The 12,235-nt window shown below is 43.7% G+C and overlaps 1 protein-coding gene across 1 annotated transcript in view; it reads right to left on the reverse strand.

The window, feature by feature from the left end:
• Positions 1-12,235, reverse strand: part of ASTN1 (astrotactin 1) — a 300,205-nt gene that overhangs the window by 234,691 nt on the left and 53,279 nt on the right. The gene's annotated exons all lie outside the window — the stretch shown is intronic.

The raw sequence follows: 12,235 nt of genomic DNA on the forward strand, positions 1-12,235 counted from the left end.
AGGAGAGTTTTGAGGGGGAGGCGAGGTGCTGATTCTGTTTTGTTTCTCGATCAGGGTTCTGGTTATACAGGGTTGTGACCTTTGTTTAAATGCATTGACCTATAATATATGTTTATGATTTGTAAGTTTATACGAGTGTATGTATGTCATTTAAAAATTCTGAAGCCTTAAAAATTTTCCTATAAAAATATGCTAGGGCAAGAGTGACAAATTAGTAGAAGAGATGTCCCATCAGTAAGATAAAGGCTGACTGCACCCACAGGCAGCCTTCCCTCCCTTGCCCTGTTTTTCCCTCATTGTTGCTTATGAAACCGGTCATCAGCCTGCAAATGAGCAAGGCAAATGTTTAAATGTCACATTCTTATGCAGGAACCAAGGCACTCACTTCTTTTTTGCCCCAAGGCAGGATTGGGTCTCAGTTTTCATATACTAAAAATGGACCTATTAGGGTAATGAGTGAGCTCACATCTGTCATTTCCAGTTGATTGCTGGCAGTCTGTGGTATCTGAGATGTGTCCCACTAATTAGAGAGAAATCTCATAAATTCAGGGAGCATACATCATTTGAGGATATGGACTAATTGGGCATTTGTCCTTTGTGCTCCATCCGTAAGGTCTATTGAGGGAACACAGAGGTCTGTCCTCAAGATTTAGTAAGTGCAGGAAGGAAGGGGAATAAACTTTTAAGTACCTGTTATGAGCCAATACAGTGTTAGGCATTTACATAATCTTCGAAATAGCTTTCCAAGGCATGTACTATTGTCCTCACTTTTCAGAGAAGGAAAGAAATTCTGAGAGAGGATGAACTATGCAAGTTACGCAAATTTGGGACCACTGACCGCTCACCCTGTTTTGTATAGGATAGCTTCAATAGAGGTCACTAGCCCTTTGACAAAATGTGTGCTTTCCCTAGAGAAGGGAACCAAAAGATTCTTTTCAACTCTGCTTCCAGTGTATCCCAGTACCAGAGAGTCTTCCAAGTGCAAGGAAAAACAAAACCAACCTTTTGCCTGAAAAAAAAAAATATCTTAAATAGCTGGGGTTCTGAGGATATGTTTGTTTTGTTTTGTTTTTTTGACTTTTTTGTTTTTTATCGAAGTGTAGTTGATTTACACTGTTAGTTTCAGGTATGTAGCAAAACGATTCAGTTATACATACATATTTTTTCAGATTATTTTCCTTTATATGATACTGCAAGAAACTGAATATAGTTCGCTGTGCTGTACAGTAGGTCCTTGTTATTTATCTATCTTATATATAGTACTATATATCTGTTAATCCCAAACTCCTAAGGGTATAAGTTGGAGGGTGTAAGTTGTTAATAATTATTATCACTGAGTCAGAACACTTTCCTAATCAAGCCAAACGTTTTTTCATAAATGATGATACCCAAGGGGGTGGTCGATGAGGTACCTTCCAAAAAGCAGGCCTCAAAAGTTTAGGTAGCCACGTTCAATGTGTCTAACCTCTCTTAGACTCAAGAAGGACTCACTCCTAGCACTACAGAACTAGCCAACATCCAAAGAGGAAGAAACCAATGGTGGCAACCCAAAGACTTCAGAGAAACTGTAAACCAGGTACACTGCTTTGAGGAATCCGAACTCCGACTGGGAGCAGGCCTCCCCTGAAAGCTTTTCCCTGACCATCACGGCTGCTGCTGTGACTGAGTACACATTTGACTCTCCCAACCCCAGCTTCCCCACGCTGCAGAAGGATGCTAAGAACTCCTACCTGTCCTGGGGGTGTTAAAAGAACCGGCTAATGTCTGCAGAAAGAGGCGCTGAGGGAGTGCCAAGAATCCTGAGACCCCCAGCGCAGGGAGCCTTGAGTGATGCAGATTGGCGTGGATCTTACACACATCACACAGATTCTCACCTCCCAACAGAGAAGGTTTCAGAGCGACTTTCCAGCTCATAATGAGACACTAAGGCAAATTGATGATGTGGAGTTATATTTGAGGACAGAAGGAAGAAGCCAGAAAAAAAAATTAGAGTGAAATTTGCCTGGCTAAAAGAGATCTACAGTAAGCCCTGCCCTTGCATACAAAGTCACAGGCTGGACATTTGTCCCCTGCGCGCTCTCTGGCAGGGTTAGCAGGACTGGGCACTGAGAGAATAGACTGAAACCACACTGGAGGGCTGGTCAGGAGAAAGCAGCCACAGAATTGAAACTGAATTAACCCTGATCTAACGCGGGAACACGGGGAGAGGCTACACAGAGCGACCGAGATAGGGCAGCAGGTGCTCAGTGGGCATATAAATCACACCTGATGACTGGCTCCGGAGCAGGTGACTCTCTTCGAGGGCTTCCATCTGGTGGCAAGCAGACGTGAATGCTAAGAACAATGTCCCAGGCTCTGAGTTAGGTCGTTTTACATGTTTATCACACAGTCCTCACACCAGCCCCAGAAAAGTGGGTATGATCGTGTTTCAAGAGATGAGGGTTGCAGGGGGAGGGTATAGCTCAAGTGGTAGAGTGTGCGCCTAGCATGCACGAGGTCCTGGGTTCAATCCCCAGGATCTCCCCCATTAAAAAAAATTACATAAATAAACCTAATCACCACCCGCCCCCCCCCCCCAAAAAAGAAAAAAGAAGTGATGCCTACAACAGTGAAGCCATCACTGAAATAGAGGTCTGGCTGACACAGGAGCCCTTGCTCATTCAGCTGGGTCCTCCATCTCTCATCACAGTTATTCATGGTGTATACCAGCTCTGAGTGGACCCCTAGGCCTACTCTGTAAGAAATCTACCCATGGTACCTGGCTTTGGAGTTAAAAGGTGTGGCCCAGAATGCAGAACTCATCCAACAAGCATTTGAAGAAGGCCTGCTATGGGCCAGGCTTGCGCTTGATTTGAGTAACACAGAAAAAGAAGACCCACGTCTTGGCCTTGGCCTTGTCCACTGACCTCCAACAAGGCGTGGCAGGGCAGCCATTCTGGGCAAGCTCTCCGCAGCACGGACCTCAGCCACGGTTGGCAAGATGTGTGAGCAACCAGAGAGGTTATGGCCCCCTTGAAAGCCGTTCTCACGGAGCCCCTCAGCAAACAGCCTATTCTTAAGTCTGAGTTTTTTTTTTTATTTTAATTTTTAAAAATTGTAGTATAGTCAGTTTACAATGTTGTGTCAATTTCTGGTGTATAGCATAATGTTTCAGTCATACATGTACATACATAAATGCGTTTTCATATTCTTTTTCATCATAGGTTACTACAAGGTACTGAATATAGTTCCTTGTGCTATACAGTAGAAGTTTGTTGTTTATCTATTTTATATACAGTAGCTAGTATCTGCAAATCTCGGACTCCCAATTTGTCCCTTCCCATCCCTTTCCCCCGCTGGTAACCGTAAGTTTGTTTTCTATGTCTGTGAGTTTGAGTATGAGTTTTGACAATTGTTTATTAATTCCTGAGGATATTGGCTAAAAACTGTGGCCCATTCCTTTACTTTAAATTACAGCCCTATGGAAGGTTTGCTTTTTTTTTTCAAACCCAAACTAGTAAAGTTACTGCAGAAGAAAAAAAAAGTTCTTAATAATTTATTCATAGTGCTATTAAGACCAAGTCATGTTTTATTGGGCTCTGTGTGTTTATGTTATGACGTAGAAGTCAATAAGAGGGAGTTTTACTAATATATATCTATTAATATTCTCCACATATGTTCACCAAAAAATGTCACAGCATCCATAAAGGATCTCAATAATTAAAAAGTATGATTTTCCTCGTTTACCTATTTCCTCCCAAAAGAATGCCACAGATGCTCACACGGAGAGCCTCGCATCCCCAGTGAAAGCAGCTGCCCTTTATGGGGAGAGTGATGCAGCAGAATGAATGTTAGTCCAGGAGAGGGGGCTCTTGTCTCCATGCTGGCGTGAACCACAAGTGACCTTGAGGTCTAGACCCTTCCTTCTTCATCTGTGCGATGAAAAGATTCAGATGAGATGATGGCCATGTCTTCCCCAGCTTTCCAGCTGTGAAATAGTGCTCCCCTGGGCCTTATCTTTATCCCTTCTTGATCACCGCTACCTTTTGTCATGGGTCTTTCTGAAATGAGTTTCTTGTTTCCCGAGTCGGCCTTCCTCTCCGACGACTTCGCCTGGCTCACAGAGTTAATAGGCAGAAAGGAGACCCACTGGGTCCAGAGACAAGAGAGGAGGGGTCCCTCTCTGACTTGCTGTTTGCCCTTGATCAGGGAGTCACTTAGGAATTCCAGGCCCATCCCTTCCTCCTTGACGGGGGATTATGTGACGATACTTAGCCACCAAGAAGGAGTGAGAGAGGATTAAATAATACGCTTGTAGGGGACTTAGCCAGCACTTAATGTTGTGCTGGATGTTCGGTAATAATTACTTTTTGAGTCTCACCAAACTCACCTGAGATACCTTCCTGAGTAAAGGGCTAAATGGTTCCATAAGAGGTTTAGTCCCTTTTCATTCCCCAGAGGACCTGTGCCACAAAGTTAAAGCCTTGACAAGCCATTGACAGCATAGATTTCCTTCACCTGAGCTCCTTGGAAACCACGAAAGAATCATGATCATGGTGTTTTACAGTCTCAAATCATGTGTTCCCGTATCCCTTTATAGAGAGACGCTCATTATGCTGTAAACATAAAAGGAAAATATCCTGGGGGTGTTTCAACACAGTTAAGACTCCATCTCCACCATAACTGACTTGGGTCATCCCACTATAAACTGGAAGAGGCAACGGGACTTCCTGGAAAGAATTCATGTCTAAGCAGGACATCAAACTTGATGAGATGATAATAATAATTATGGTTAGCACTGAATGAGAAATTAGTCTCTGCCGGCATTGTTCTGAGTAATTTTCACTTATCAAGTCTTTTATTCCTCAAGACAGCCCTATGAGATTGTTACTGTTTTCATGTCCATTTCGCTGCGTAAAGCACACGCAGCACAGGGAGGTTAGAAGCTTCAAAATGCCGCATTTCCAGGAACTGGTGCACACCAGGTTTAAACCCAGGCAATTTAGAGTCTGGGCTTTTAATTATGCTATTCCTCAGAGTTGGCAGGATGATCTGAAAGAATATACGTAGAAAGCAAGCCATTACTGACAGCACTCACTGGTCAGTATTCTTGTATTATTTAGGTTAAAAATAGCTCTTCTCTTAAATGCTGTTTCTTTTCCCAACTGAGTATGAGATAGATTCATCCTTTATGTTCCTCTTTTCTACTTTCACGTCTCATATTTTTGGCTCCACTGGCCCCATTGCCATCTCAGTCCACGGGCACAGGCCCAGTGGTATCCACAGTCATCCTGGAGTGAACTTCCTTTACATCTCACCTTGAACTTCCCTAGGTCCTAGCTTTCAGAGTTCCGCTTACTGATCTGCCAGCTTACTCTATGAAATACAGTTCAGAGGGACAAGTTCCTCCCCACTCCCCACACTTTCCTCACTATTCGTACCTCTCTGGCCTCTGAAAAACTGGTCATTGATTTTATAAGTGCTGCTGAAATTCCATTGAACAGTGGGGCCAAGGATGTGTTAAGATACCAAAATTTTTGTCTGCGATACCTTACCCTGTTGAGGGGAAGCTTGCCCTGAGATTACAGACTCTTCAGTTCCTGCATCTCACTGATCCAGTCACCAAAACACCATCAGCTATTTGGCTCAGGTAAGCATCAAGCTGAATGGTGTTCAAACAAATGACAGCAGCAGCGAGGCAGATAGCAGATCTTCTAAGACACGATTCCCGGAAGATAATCATAGTAATTTGCTGTCATCATTCCTTCACAAGTCCAGGGAAAAGACCAGCATTAAATCCCATAGAGAAAGCACAAATTTTGAGGCTTGGAGAGGCACATGGGACACCTGAATCCTGGGAGCTGGTGGCAAAGCCAAGAAATAATGAAATAGCAGATGACAGGCCATCAGCAGAAAGGTGGATCCTCCAACCACCTCACCTAACTCATTTGGGGCAGCTAGTAGTTTATCTAAAGACCATTTTCAGATCATGCAGTGCCTTGCTCTTCAAATTGTGGCCCATGGACCAGCTGCATGGACATCACTTGGGAACGTGTTAGATAGAAATGAAGACCCTCAGGCCCCTCCCAGACCTCCCGAGTCTCAATCAGCTTTAGGAGCTGGTTACCCTTGATGTATTGAGAAGTCTTACTTAACCTGAGCTTAAGTTAGGTTAAGTAAGACTTACCTAGCTATAGAATAGACTCCATTTTGAAATTTAAATGAATAAGTAAGTATATATGCTAATATGAAAGCAAAATTAGGAAAAGAAGAAATTTTAAAAGTGTTCCTAGGGTAAATATGGCGACACCAAAGTAGAGATGGCAAGAAGTTTACATGGACACTCAATAGGGATTTTTTTATCTGCTGCTCTGATCCACCCGCCTCTTTGTTTTCTTCTTGCTCTGTGCACAGGGAGGCTGACCTGTATGAGAAAAGAGGGCAGAAGAAGGGTGAGATTCCCCAGAGGCCAGCCTTGGGTTGGCCGTGTCCCTCAGTGGAGGTCACAGCTCTACCCCAACAGCCCTCACCATCTCTGGGTTCTAGGAACTGCCCCCTTCTCCTCCCCCTTCAGGACTAAGGCTGGTGACAACACTTTGCTGTCATTAGATTCTGCATACTGCACTGTTCCTTCATGTACCTTTTAAATAGTCCCTCAGTAAACTCTGTAAAGCTCAGTTGGAGTATATAACCTGTTTTCTGCTGGGACCCTGATTGACAGATGTAGACAAAACTGTTGGTTCAAAGAGAGAAAGGAGAACAAGAAACATTAAGCTATCATAGAGGAGACTTAAAACATAAGAATGGTCCAGGGGAAAGAGGCTGCAACCAGTTTAACTAAGGGTCATATTCCATCACACTTAGAGGTCAAACACAGGAAACATATTCTGAGCATGTTTCATAGCAAGCGTACCCCTCATCTGTTAAGGAATCCCAGTTCTCAGCATGGGGTTTCCACTGCGTTTCAATCCAGATTCTCCATTTATCAAAAGCATCCCAATTGTGTCTTCTAATCACAAGGTCCCTTTAGATGCACATCTGACTCACATCCACAAAACAGCCTAAGATAGATCATCTCCTGAAAGTGTCCCCTCTCCTTCCATTCTCCATGAAGTACAGAGGGGATTGGATAAGCCACTGCTTTGCCTGTGAGATGTGTCCTTTCACCATCAACTTGTTCTGGTTTCTTTGTGTAGCATGACCCCTGTTTTCCAGAAGCTTTCAGAATTAGATATGATCAGACTTCTTTCTCACGTCTTTAATGTCACAGAGTGTCAAATGTGCACACTCACTGACTGGCCTGCCTGCAAAACCAAATGAGACTCCAGCCAAGTGGAGTTTGGTCCACACCACCCCAGAGGGCCCCCTGCTACAAGGAGTCAGCATGACCAGCCTGGTCAGGTAAAAAGGCTTTCCTGCAGCTCCCCCTCCATCACTGTCACTCGGGCGTCAAGCTTATTCCTACTGCATCCTCATTCTGTCCTTCTGTCTAGACTCTTATCTGCAACACCTGGTTCTTAAGTAATTCTGTATCAGCCAGCATTCAAGGCCCTTAGCAGGTTCACCTTCTTTGTAAGGTCTTTCTTGTGACTTTCAAACATAAGAATGTCTCCCTTACCCAAGTCCTTTGGATCTGCCTGCTTCTATGTCAGAACCACAGCAGAGCATGTGTGCAAGCATGTATGGATACATGGGAATGACTTCTAGGTTCCTGGCTTAAGGGCTTCTGTGGAAGATGGTGCTGTTTACTCATTTTTTAAAGCTTATTTATTTATTTTTGCCACTTAGGCCTCCTTTATTCCCTCCCTCCCACTCTTTTTATGCCTTTGATTTTTTAGGAAAACTTGGTCATTTGTCCTGTAGTACATTCCACATCCTAGATTTGGCTGGTTGCTTTATGTGGTCGCTTTTAACATGTTCCTTTACGTTTGGGTTTGTTTTTGGTTTTGTTTCTGGGTTTTTTTTTTTTTTTTTTTTTTTTTTTAGCTTTTTAAAACTGTGGTGAGATACACATACCAAGAAATTTAACACCTTAACTGTCAAGTACATTCTCACTGTTGTACAATCATCACCACCATCCATCTCCAGAATTTTTCTCATCTTCCCAAACTGAGCCTCTCTCTTAACCCATCAAACAGCAGCTCTCCCTGCCTGTTTCCTGCTCCTCTCAACTCTGCTTCCTGTCTCTATGAATCTGACCACTCTCAGTACCATGTAAATGGACTCATGCAGTATTTGTCCTTTGTGACTGGCTTGTTTTGCAGACATAGCATAGCATGATGTCCTCAAGGGTGATCCATGTTGTAGCATGTGTCAGCATGTCCTTTTTAAGGCTGCATAGTATTCCTTTGTCGGTACAGAGCATATTTTGTTTACCCACTCATCTGTTGATGGGAACTTGGTTCTTCTCACCTTTTGGCCATTGTGAATCATGGGTAGTGCATTTACTGGAAGAGGTGTGGCAGGTAAAGGGAGAAATGATGAATCCAGTTTGGGGCATGTTAATGTTCAGCACCTGTGAGACGTATAAATGCTCATATTCAGTATATAGATATTATATGTGTGGCTCTTGAGTTCAGACAAACATCTGGACTGGAGGTGTAGATTTAGCAGTCTTAGACATTTAGGCAGCAAGGAAACCAAAAGAGTAAATGAGATCACTGATGGAGCACAGGCAGAAGGTCTAGGGCTGAGTCCTGCAGAACTCTGACTTTATGGGGGAGGAAGGAGGGTGAGCAAGGAAAGGAGACAGAAAAACGTACAGAAAAATGGGAAAAGATGCAATGGAGTGTGGGGTTATTTGACACTGAAGAACATGTGGAATAGAGGATGTCAGGCGTCATCAGTTTGGTAAAAACTCAGCTTGAGAATAGATAACGTGAAATTCTTTAAATTAGGAATATTGATTTTCCAAACATAGTATGCTACATTTAAAAGTATCTACCTGAAGCTTGAGGAAAATAGGTAGTAAAAATGAGAAACTCATTTGTTCAGGAAATAGTAGAGGATGAGAAATGCTTACTAGGAAGGTGTGCATGAAATCACCGACGTTACATTTGTGACACATCGTTAGAAGTTGGAGACACACCTGATAAAACTTTTAAAGTGGCTTTAAAGGAGATAAAACGTGTTTCACACACACACTAGCCCAAGGGACAGATGACTTCGCTGCCCTGGACATGAAAATGCTCTAGGATGACATTTCTAAACTCCAGCGCTTAGCAGTCTGCTATCTATAAAAATCACTGTTGAGCAAGAAACATGGGACTTAGGTTAGATTGCAGGAAAAGCTCTCTGTGACTGCAAATTGTTAAAAACTTTCAAAATTGTTGAATGCTCACTGCAATCAAGAGACCATAGAATATATTCCTCTAACGTTGTTTAAACAGCAAAAATGGGTTCTCATCTGTCTGGCGCTGTCTAAGTGCAGGCGTGACTTAAGACCAAGAAGACAGACTTGAAGATCTCTCATGGGTCCTTCCTTTCATAATATTATATGGTTCTTTTCACTGTTTTACCGCTTTTAGTGGAAGAGCTTTCCTCTTTCCAGTTTCCAACCTACTAGAATAGATAGCCTGGCCAAGTTTCTCAGACCCACTGATTTTTCCACTTCCTTGAAAAGATCAGCTGAAGGCATCCTTCACCTTTAATTATACTTCTGAACATATTCCTCCTCACTACTTATCATTCACGTGCTATTTGCCCTCCCTTCTCCATCACTTCTCTACCTTATTTATCTACCTATAAAGCACATTAATATTTGATTCTTTCTCACTGAAGTCTTAGTATGTTGAGAGCTCAAAGTTGGTGGGTAAATATGAACCATAATTCACGTGTGAAAAAATTATAAACACAAATTTTACCAGGTCAGAATTGTATTGCCTTTGCCCAAAGGCCATCATAAGACTCATGGAGGAAAAATAAAAGTACAAAGAGACCTTTAAAGTAAGTTAGCGAGATCAAACAAGGACTAAGTTGGAATGAGTTCCTAAGTGTAAAAATAGGTAACATTTCAAAGTTAATTTATCAAAATGAGTCATAAGACCAATTCATCATTACACGCTTTTGGCTGGAGTGGCTAACATAACATTAACTCTGATTCTGAAGTGGCCAGTGAGTAAAAGAGGATATAAAATTATGCATGTATCTCCGACACGGAAACCTTCCTTTCCCAGTGATGTTCTAGGATAAATATTAGTTTTAATTATCCCCTCAAAATGGTTATAGGGTTGTTTCTAGAGACAAAGGAGGAAGAAATAAACATGCATGAACACCTATGATGTACAAGGTTCTGTACTTCCGTCGTACGTAACTCTCTGCTTACTCTTCACAATGACCCTGTGAGATGAGGCTTTGTCAGCTCCACGTTCTACCTAAGGGAACAAAGGTTCACAGAGAGTAGACAGCTCCTCCAGGTCATCCTTTAGTAAACGGCAGAACTAGAGTCTGGACCCAAGACCATCAAAGCCCAAAGCCTGTGCACGTACATCGCTGTCCACTTTACAAAAAAGAAATATGAAAGGTCCCGATTCCAGGTTGCTTCTGATACGGGCTCAACAGACCAGGAAATAAGCCGGTAGCTTGTCTTTAATTATGACATAGACATAATTTAGAAAAAGATTGCTGTGAAAGCCTGGCTGAGTTTAAGAGTTAAGATCGATCAAGCCAAGTGAAATTCTATGTAGCCGTCCTATAACATTTGAATGCACTGGTTTCTATACAAGCTAGCCTTTTAGGAACAGGAAGCAGGGTGTTTCACTCAAAGGTAACTTAACAAGAAGACTTGGTTGCAGGGAGACTTTGCTAATTCATTCTCATTGCCAGCCACTTGACTTGAATTAGCTCACTGAATTCTCACAACCGCCCTGGTATCATGCTTTTATCCTGCAGAGAATGAGTCTCAGAGAAGTTAGGTGTCTTAGTCAATGTCATTAAGTGATGAAGCCAAAATTCCAAAAGACAAGGCGTGCTCCACAGTGATGCTGTTGAGAGAAACGGCACTGAAGACAGACTCAAATGTGCTTGTGAACCACCTGGGATCTTGATAAATCAGATGTCTGATTCACTGGGCGTGGGGTGGAGCCTTAGAGTGTGCATTCAGGGAAGGCACCCAGTGGTGCTGAGGTCTGCGGCCTCTCTTAAGTGTAGAAATGATGAGAAATTTACAAAGCCACCCCTACAAACGTCTGCGCAAACCTAGCACTCGTTGGCTAGCTGGCTTCAGTGAAACTTTGTGCTTTCTAAAATGTTTAATTAGTGCCCTACGTGGTGGGGCGGTTCTCTTCTCTGACGCAGATCCTGAGATGGAGAGTGACGGCACATAAAAGACTGGGATGGGGGTAGGTGTTCCACGCATATATCACCCCAAGCCCTCACCTCTGTTCTGCAAGCCTCCAGACAACTGGTTGGCAAAGGAAAGGTCCCCCAGCGCTTCCATGAGTAAGGTGGAATTTTGCTGTCTCTTGTGATCTTGGGGGCTGCAGTAGCTCAGATGCTCAGGATCCCACGTGACAGGCACCCCCACAGGGGGTGCAGCCCTCGGAGGATGGAGGGGCTGGCCACCTGGAGGTGTTTGGTGCAAAGTGGTGTCGTGACCCTGTACAGTGGTCCTCTACAGAGGGTTAGGGGGCGGATGAGAAAAGCTTGGCTTTGCATTTCACTCCTTTTCTCGTCCCCTCTCCCCCTCCAAGGCTTCACAGCCTCCTTGGAGCCCAGTGACAGGCAACCCTCCTCCATGTCTGCAGTCAAGGCTGCTTCCACGGTGTTCTGCTATTTTAGTGAAAACCCACTTCACAGCAAATTGCTCTGGTTACCGCTGGGGTCACTTAGCTGTTTGCATAGTCTGCGGTAATTGCTTTATTTCAGCAGGAAAAAAAAAAAATACTTAGGACCATGTTTTTGTAGCTGATGGTGGCTTTTGTGTAAAGAATCCTTCCCATCAGAGGAAGAGGGGCTCTGTTGATGACACACAACCCGCTGTTCCCAGAACTGCTGGCCCCGACCCACTGCACCTCCTCTGCGGGCCAGCTGAGACCCTGCTCACCAGGAAAGAGTTCCGAGAGGACACTCGGCAGTCACCCGTGTCCTGTGTCCCACAGGGGTGGGTGCCGCCTGGGTGATGACAGACTCGGGGTATGGACTCAAAGGTAGATGCGGGTCCGATGGGGAAATGGCTTCAGACTGCTCTTGATCAATCAGTATTGCCACGAGTGGGTTTTGCTCCCTCCCAAGTAGGCAGCTCTGTTCTCTGCATCTC

Source organism: Camelus bactrianus, chromosome 21 (assembly GCF_048773025.1).
Source record: "Camelus bactrianus isolate YW-2024 breed Bactrian camel chromosome 21, ASM4877302v1, whole genome shotgun sequence".
Taxonomy (NCBI): Eukaryota; Metazoa; Chordata; class Mammalia; order Artiodactyla; family Camelidae; genus Camelus; species Camelus bactrianus.